Source organism: Marmota flaviventris, chromosome 9 (assembly GCF_047511675.1).
Source record: "Marmota flaviventris isolate mMarFla1 chromosome 9, mMarFla1.hap1, whole genome shotgun sequence".
Classification (NCBI taxonomy): Eukaryota; Metazoa; Chordata; class Mammalia; order Rodentia; family Sciuridae; genus Marmota; species Marmota flaviventris.
The window spans coordinates 3,969,416-3,978,083 of NC_092506.1; positions in this window are offsets into that span (position 1 = coordinate 3,969,416).

Below are 8,668 nucleotides of genomic sequence, written 5' to 3' on the forward strand. Positions count from 1 at the left end.
TTCCATTCCTGCGGGCCCCTCCAAGTTTTATTTTTATCCGGGGTAAGTGCCCCTTTGGATTTTCTTTTCTTTTTTCTTTTTTTGAGGGTGGAAAGGGTTTTCAGACCAGCGGGAAACTTCTGTAGCCCTACCTTAAATGCAAGTCCCTGCGCGGGCCAGCTGCAAACGCTGGGCCGGGGGACAGTTCTGACACTGAAGCCAGGAACACCTCCTGCCCCTTGCTCTCCACCCCTGGCAAAGGCCTGCCTGCCGGCTGTGGCTTTCACCTCCCCACACACCATCCTCTCTGCCCCAGTGGTACCTGGGACCCCTGTCCCCTGTCCCCTGCAGAACCCCTGCCCCCTGTCCCCTGTAGTACCTGGGACCCTTGCCCCCTGTCCCCAGCAGTACCTGGGACCCCTGCCCCCTGTCCCCTGCAGTACCTGGGACCCCTGTCCCCTGCAGTACCTGGGACCCCTGCCCCCTGTCCCCTGCAGTACCCCTGCCCCCTGTCCCCAGCAGTACCTGGGACCCCTGTCCCCTGCCCCCGGCAGTACCTGTGACCCCTGTCCCCTGCAGTACCTGGGACCCCTGTCCCCTGCAGTACCCCTGCCCCCTGTCCCCGGCAGTACCTGGGACCCCTGCCCCCTGTCCCCTGTCTCCTGCAGTACCTGGGACCCCTGCCCCCTGTCCCCGGCAGTACCTGGGACCCCTGATAGAGCTCTTAGTATTCTGAGACCAGGCTCATGCAGTCCCTTCCACAGCTTGAAAGTGTCACCTTCTCATCAAACCCAGTCTGCTAAGGCAGAGTGCCGCCCCCATGGCAGAGGGGGACTTGGACAGCGCAGGCCAGGGAGGGGACCCTGACCCTCTGGGGCTGCCAGGGCTGCTGCAGGCTGCTTCTTGCTTGCGTGGGGTTCTACTGCCTCCCTGAGGAAGAGACCGTGGCTTGGGCCTCTCTCACCCGGGACCCAGCAGGCCCTGCAGGTGTCCCAGCCTCCCTCCCTGCACAGGGAGGAGCAGACCCACCCACAGTAGCCAGGCTCCGGCCGAGCCCAGGACCCACACTGGCTTGGTGTGCTCAGATATCGCCTCCCATGGGCTGTCGTCCCCCCCCACAGCGGTCAGGCTCACTACCCAGAGAAGCCACCTGCCCGGGGCCTGCAGTACTTCCTGACTCCATCTTGCCCTGCATGGGGACTCCCCAGGCTCCTACAGCTCACGGTCAACAAGTGCTTGTCGAGTGGCCACAAAGGAATGTGTGTGGCCCACAGAAGTGATTGTAAAGTTGCCTTCCAAGGCCTTGAGTGCTTGGGCCAAGGTTCCCAGGGTAGAATCTAGGTGGATGGGGTGGGGGTGGGCGATGGGTGGGGTCTGGCTCCCGTTCTGGCACTTTCCAGCCCCGTGGCCTTGCAGGAGCTTCCTTCCCCCGACATGAGCACCAGCTGCAGAACTGCAGCCCCGCAGCCTGCTTTCCGTGGCGGGTGCTGCTACAGCTGTCACCACGTCACCAACTGCCTGCTCCTGTCTCTGAGACTCTGGTTCAGACCCAGTTTGTGAATTCCTTGCCCTTGGATAGGTGCAAGAAGGCCTCTTGGTCCTCAGGCTGGCCAGGCCAAGGTGCCGCATGGCCCTGAAGGGCCCTTTGTCTGCATCTTGGACAGCAGGACAACAGGTTTGGAGAGTGCCCCGAGCTGGCCAGATCCTATGGGAAGCAGTCCTCTGTGGCCCTGGCCACGCCAGGGAGACTGGCCTGTGCAGTTCGAGTTTTCAGGGCAAGGGAGAATCTCTCTCTCTCTCTCTCTCTCTCTCTCTCTCTCACACACACACACACACACACACAGAGGATTATGTAACTGCGTCCTCCTCCCCTGGTTGGGGAACAACCAATATCGTATAACTCTACTGTACTGTTGTTCTCTTATGTTCAGGTGAAAAAAACTCAGAAATCTATGAGGAGTCATTTTTGAAAAAAGAATAAAAATACAATTGGTCAGAGCTGGGGGTGACACGCAGTGGTCATTGTTTGTCTAGCATCTGTGAGGCCTGGGTTCTGTCCCCACACTGCAAACCCAAACGAGTGTGTGTGTGTGAGTGTGCAATATCTATTTCGTATATGTGTGCAACTGGCCAACCCTGGCTGCATTCGTTGCCCCAGTGTTTTGAAAGTGACCCTGGACTGCTGGCCCTGGGAGGCCTCTGGGGCCGGAGTGGCCCTCATGGGGGCTGCCAGCTGGGAGCCAGTCCCCTGGGCACGGCTGCCCCTCCCCAGCCTGTGCCCCCGGGCTTGGCCAGGAAGCCGTGGCCTCTCGTTGCCACAGTCCACCCAGCAGCCAGTCCCACATCTGCTCGCTGGACCACACCTGTCCGCCTCCACCCTGACCTTCCCCACTCCTCCCTGCCCTCACTTCCTCGCCCCCAGGTGGGCAGGGTGGTGATCTTCAGCAAATGCAGAGGAAATGCGGTGGCCTCTGCCTGGCAAGGCCAGAAAGAACCAGTTCTGACCCCAGGCCACCTGTGACCCTGGCCTGGATTCTTGGGGACCAATAAAAAGTCAAAGAATACCTCCCAAATCAGGAGGGGAGAGGAGAATCCCTCCATGTCTGGCGCCTCTGCTTGTGTGGTTTCTGGGGCCCCTTCTGTTCGGAGCTGGGTCTCGGGAGGGGCTGCCTGCAGCTTGCTGGGTTTCTCCCTCCTCTGGCCACTAGCTGCCTGCGGTGGGCCTTGCTGCCTTCTCTGCTTCCAGACCCAGGTATTCCACCACCCAAGTCCAAAGGGACGGATTTTGTCCAAGGATTCATTGGTCACTCACCAACTAGTTAAAAAAAACAACAGTCTGATTTGTCACATCGGCGCGTTTACCTAAGGGACGCTCTGGCTCTCGCACTCCACCGTTTCGCCATGTTGTCTTTTGGTGGCATTTGGTTCCGTGCACCAAATGACACCTGTCTTTGATGGCATTTTAATAGCCCTTGTGGGGCAGGCGGGAAGTGACACGGAATGCAGGAGCCGCCCCAGAGAGCCCTTGTTGGTCGGGACCTGGAGGAAGGAGCGCCCTCCTGTGCCCTGCCGAGGCACACAGCTGAGCACTCCCCGGCCTCAGTGACTCGGGGAGGTTGGAGAAATCGAGCTGGAAGGAGCCTGTGTCTACGGGGTGCAGGGCTGTGGGGAAGGCCACGGACCTCAGCAAGAACAGCTCCCGGGGCCCCATCACGAGGCCGCGGCTGGCTGCCGTGTCTTCTTGGGTACAGTGGCATGTGAAGTCTGGGTGCCTGTCAGGCCCCTGGCCATGGCGAGTCCCAGATCAGGGAAGTGCCAGTGGCGATCTCTTCTACTGTGGTGCTATTGCGTCGGCAGCTCTGACCCTGGGGGTGGGCAGTGTAGGGCATCCAGTGCCACCGTCCCCACACTAGATGCCAGTAGGACCTTCCCCCAGCCCCAGGGCAAGGATGTTGACCCCATCAACACCCAGACATTGTCGAATGTTCCCGGGCGGCATCGCCCCAGCTGGGGCATGCTGCTCCAACAGATCTCCTGTCTGTGGGCTCTCGCAAGACCTTAGGCCGACCCTGTCCCGGCTGCCCCGGGCGGTGGAGGCCAGGGGCAGACGTGGGGAGCCTGGCTGCCGCCTCTGCAGGGGGCAGCTCCTGCACAGACCTGTCCCCAGAGGGGCTTAAGTGCTGCCGACTCACAGCAGCTGGAGGGCTGGGACCGCAGCTCGGGAGAAGGGAGCTGCCCATGACTCAGGGCGAGGGAGCCCGGCGGCCTTCCGCTCCGCTCCCACACCCTCCTGCTGGTGGCGTCCCATGCAGGAGGGAGCCGTGCCAAGCAGGTGGATGACATAAGGTGCTGAACGCGACCTAGGTGGAGAGGGTCCCTGGGGAGCCTGGAGTCGGCACTGAGACATCGCGGCCGGACGCTGGGCCACTCTCCTTTCCTTCCCCGTGTGAGTCAGAGCAGAGCTGCACAACTGCAGCTGGACGGGTGGCTCCGTGGGCCCGGACGCCCCAGCCCAGCTCTGGAACACAGCCAAAGCCGCCAGTCCCGCCTGCCTGGGAGGGGGCTGCTTCCTCCGCAGACTCCATGGGGCTCCTGTAAGCCAAGGCCGCTCCCTGAGGTTCCTAGAGCTTTAGGGACACGCGCAGGGCAGGTGAGAGTCCAGCAGGGCCCCTCCTCCTCAGGGAGCCTCGGTGGGACTCAGGCCCACTGCCCCCCCAGCTCTGCCAGCCCCAGTCCTGGCTCCAGTGGGCGCCTGGGTGCCATCTGCCCGGGGCCATCTTTCTGCTTCATTTCTGCACTCAGCCCCCTTCCCAGCCTGGGCCCCGGGTACGTTTGCTGTTTGTTTATTTATTTCACAAGCAGCTGAACAGAGAGGATCGTAAGCCAGCGCTGTGCTAAGCTCTTTGCAAATATTAACTAACAGTCGTGAGGCAGTGAGCACGGCCTGGGGGGCAGGGGCCCACACGTGTGGCCCTCTGGGGCCTTTCTGTGGAGGAGCGAGGAGAGGTTCAGAGCGCGTCCTCAGTGTCACCTCCTCCTGCCTGCAGCAGGGGAAACCACCCGCCCTTCTCACGCCAAAAGCCTTGCTACGGCCCCCGGGGAACTGTCCCCCAGGACTTGGGAGAATAGAATGCTGCTCGCCTGCCATTCGCCTGCTATCCCCTCCACCACTCCCTCCAGGAGGGCCAGGGTCTCCCGCCACACACGCGGGCCCCTTCATCTGGGTTGACACCTCCCTGGGGAGGCCGTGCCTACCTGCTGCTGAGCCTGCCCGCCCTGGCTGAGTACCGCTCGCTGCAAGGGCATGGCCCTGGCCCTCCAGGGGCCGAGGGTGCCCCGGGCTCAAGGCCGTGAGCTGGGACAGGGCTCAGGACTCAGCACGGTTGAGAGCATGTGAACTCGTGAGAGCCGCTGTCACCCATGCCACCTCCCTGCTCTCTCCAGGGGCTGAGTGCCCCTGCCCTGCTCTGCCTCTTGGGCAGGTGGCCAGGAAGCCCACAGCTTCCCTAAAGACCATCTCCACGGTCAACACTACAGGTGCCACCATGCCAGTCTCTCTCCAGAGCGAAATCTCCCAGACACGTGACCTCGTCAGCCTCCCCTGCAAAGGTCAAGTGAAGCACAGCTCCCTGGTGGGACTGGCAGGCTTGTACCCCAGGGGCATCCTGGAACTCTCTGGGGAGCGAGACTAGACCCCCAGGTGCCCGCGGGGCCACGCAGGGTCTTTCCATCACACGCACATTCACGTCCCTGTTGCTTGGCCATGAGCCTCTATGGTCTCGGGGGCCCTGCCAGATCTGGGGGTCTCTGCCCTGCAGCCAGACTGCTCTCAGGGGGCACTGTGTTGGTGGGCCCCCTGGGTGTGCAGGAAGCGAACAGAACAATGAGCCCCGAGCTGCCCCACCATGTCCAGGACCCAAGACGGGGTCAGAACCAGAGCCCCCAGGTTCACCCTCCTGCTGGCACACGCCTGCGCTCTAAGGAGCAAGTTGTGGGCCCCGCGGAGCAGCTGGGCCAACAGCAAGGCCAGCCCCGGCAGCTTCCAGAGTCCACGGCCACGTCGTTCTGCGTAGAACCACAGGTCAAGCTGATGGTGCCCTTACACAACCTGTTACGGGAAAGGAGCGTTTGCCGGGACTCCACGCTGTCTGCGCAACGGCCGGGGACAGGCTGCTCCGCTCCTTGTCTCCCAGGCTCTGAATCCTGCATTGACTCTCACCTTGCAGGTCACGGCTCAGGCCACCAGGGCTCAGAGCCACATGTGGTCAGAGGCCACCATTCTCTGGGGACTACTATTTGAGAAAAATGATTTTGAATGGCTCCTCTTTCTGTTTTATAGTTTTCTAAGGTTTCTGCAATGTCTAGGGCTTAGGTTGGTCACCAGGGGAAGGGTGACAAGGAGCTGAACACTGACGGACTGTGTCACTTGTGGGCTTGCAGCCAACACGGGGGAAAGGTGGCCACTTTAGCAGATCTTACTTGTGCTGCACAAATTTAGAGAAAACCTCCTGACTTAAAGGCCAACTGGAGCCATGTTCCTAAAATATCTTGACAGATTCGTCATTAATTATAAAACATGCCCGATGACACAGCTGGTGGCCCAGATGGCGAAAGGAGAGAACCTGGGGAGGCACACCTGGGTGCCAGAGAGCATCCTCCAGGCCCAGCGTGGGACACTGACCTTCTCCACGCCGAAAAGACACCAAGACCAGAGTCAAGTGCCATCGGTGTGGAGGTGCCACCGAGGACACAGAGGGAAAGACAGACAGCCAGGAAGCCAGGAAAACGCCAGCAGCCGAAGAAATGTGCAGGGAAGGAGGCAAGGCCCGTGCAGGGGGCACCTCCACGCCTGGCCCCCTGGCAGCCCGCATCCCTGGACAGGCGAGAGGTCCTGGGCACTAGTCGGGACCAGGTGGGGCCAGGAGAAGGGGGGTCTCAGGCTTATCCCCCGGGCGATCCAGTAGCGGGGGCTACTCCATCAACACCTGCCATTCACAAAAGAGTCCACCTGTTCATCCACTGACCGCCCACCCACCCACTCACTCACTCCTTGCTCACCCTCTCAGCCCTCCCTGGCCTTCCCCTTCCCGACACTGGTTTTCTCCATGGACGCTGTCCTCCTCTGCCCTGCGCCACTCACTCCGTTGCTGGGGCTTCTGTCCACCCGCCTCACCCTCCCAGGCTGGTGCCTTGGCTGCTTCACCACGATTTTATGGCTCTAGATTTTCATGCCCTAAAAGATGGCAGAAGTGAGCCTCAGAGTCTGTGCTCTGAGCGGAGCCAGGTGTTCGGAACCTGGGACTCCGTACAAAGGGCTCTTCAGGAGGGCAGTGTTGGAGGAGGGGGGCCGTGGAGGACTGCGTCTGGGCCAGGGTGGCTGCCAGCGTGGGCAGACGCACTGGTGATGGGCAGCTGACACTGCCTTCACGTGCCTTTGCTCACCCAGTCCCCCAGAGTTCCCGAGAAGGCGCGCGCGGCCTGCATGCACCCAGCTCATCCCCAAACCGCTGAGGATGGACCAAAGCCTGTGCCCTCCCTGCTCACGGTGGTTCCCAAATCCGCCCCGAGGCTCCTGCCTGCCGGGGTTGGAGTGTCCTGGTCACTGCCTGGACCTCTGAGACTCCTAGTCACGTGGAACTGAGGGCCACAGGCTGTGGCTCTGCCCCCCGCCCCGTGGCTTCCGAGGGCTCTGTGGGGACTCGGCCTCCCTGTTCTTGAACATGAGCCATGACGTCTGGAGCCAGACTTTCTGGAAAGCCCACGTCCCCTGCTCCCCAGCCCCTCGGGGAGCTGGCTTGTTTCATCCCAGGGGGACCCTGGGCCAGAGCATCCAGAGGTTCACTTACGCTGGCGCCTCCTTCCCTGGGACCCAGCGGCTTCCCAACCTCCCCTGACCCTCACAAGCCACAGTGTCCTCCTCTGTCCCTCTGCGGACACACGCAGGCTCTCCCAGGCACATTCAGAAGAGGAAGCCACCGCCTTGGTCAGGGACGACCTGGCCCCCTTCTTCCCCAAGAGGAAGCGAGGGGAAGAGGGACCCGAGAGCCCAGGGTGCCCAGGCCCCATGTGCCACTCGGCAAAGGGCTTCCTGCCACCAAGGGGTCCCAGGCCAGAAGCCAAAGCCCAGACGGTCTTTCTGAGAGGCGCTGAGCCCCACCTGGCGCTGGGCAGGGCCCGCTGAGCACGGGCTGAAGGCAGCGCCCCCGCCACCAGCCCCTCCTGGGATGGGGACCCTGATTCCCTTACATCACCCCTGGGACACCTGCCACTCAGGCTGCGGGAGCAGTGCCCTGGGGCAGACAAGGCAGGTGCCGCCGCCTCCTACCGTGCCCTCTCCCTCTGGTCCATAAAACCCCGGGAGCTGGCAATGCCACCCGGGGGCTCTGGCCACTCCAGCCCTCCTCTGTTACCTGAGGCTCCTCTTCTCTCCCTGGGAAGCGGGCGCCTTGTCCTTTCCTGCCGCGCTCTCAGGACCCAGTGGGGCTGGGCCGCAGCAGGTGGTTGGAAGGGCAGACGGAGCTGGTGTTGGTCCGAGCCCCGAGCTGCGGCCTGGGAGCGCGTCCCCCACAGGTCAGTTCCTACCTCCCCAGCGGGCTCCCCAGGGGCAGGACCGGGTTGTTGTCTTAACATTTTCAGCTGGTGGTGCTGCCCGGAAAGCCGTGCAGGCCGCTGGTGGCAGCCACCACAAAAGTCCCATTCACAGCAGGCGGACGGGGCCTTCCCGGCCTGGTGGCTTCTGCCAGGCGGAGCTGCCGGGCTTCCTGGTAGGACTGTCCACTCTCAGGGCCACCAGCATGTTTACTAAGGTCCTACTGTGTGCCACCACTGAGCAGTGAGCCACCATGGACACAGGGGAAGACAGACCGCCAGGAAGCCGGAGACCGGCCAGCAGGCCTCAGAAGTGGGCAGGTTCAGAGGCAAGGCCCACGCAGGGGGTGGCCCCTCGGCCGAGCCCTGCAGGCCCCTGGGAAGCGGGCTGCGGGGTGAGGGCGTTGATGGCTGCAGCAGGGAGGGACCGAGCAGGCAAGTGGGGCAGGTGGCCGGCGCCAGACGGGCAGGCCAGGCCTGACCTGCATCCCTGGGTGGCCAGGGGGTGTCTTCTACCCGGGGCCCGTGGCAAATCTCACACTAAGAGCTGACACCCGGCGCTGGGCACACGGACGTCCACAGGCAGTGGCGGGCCTCACCA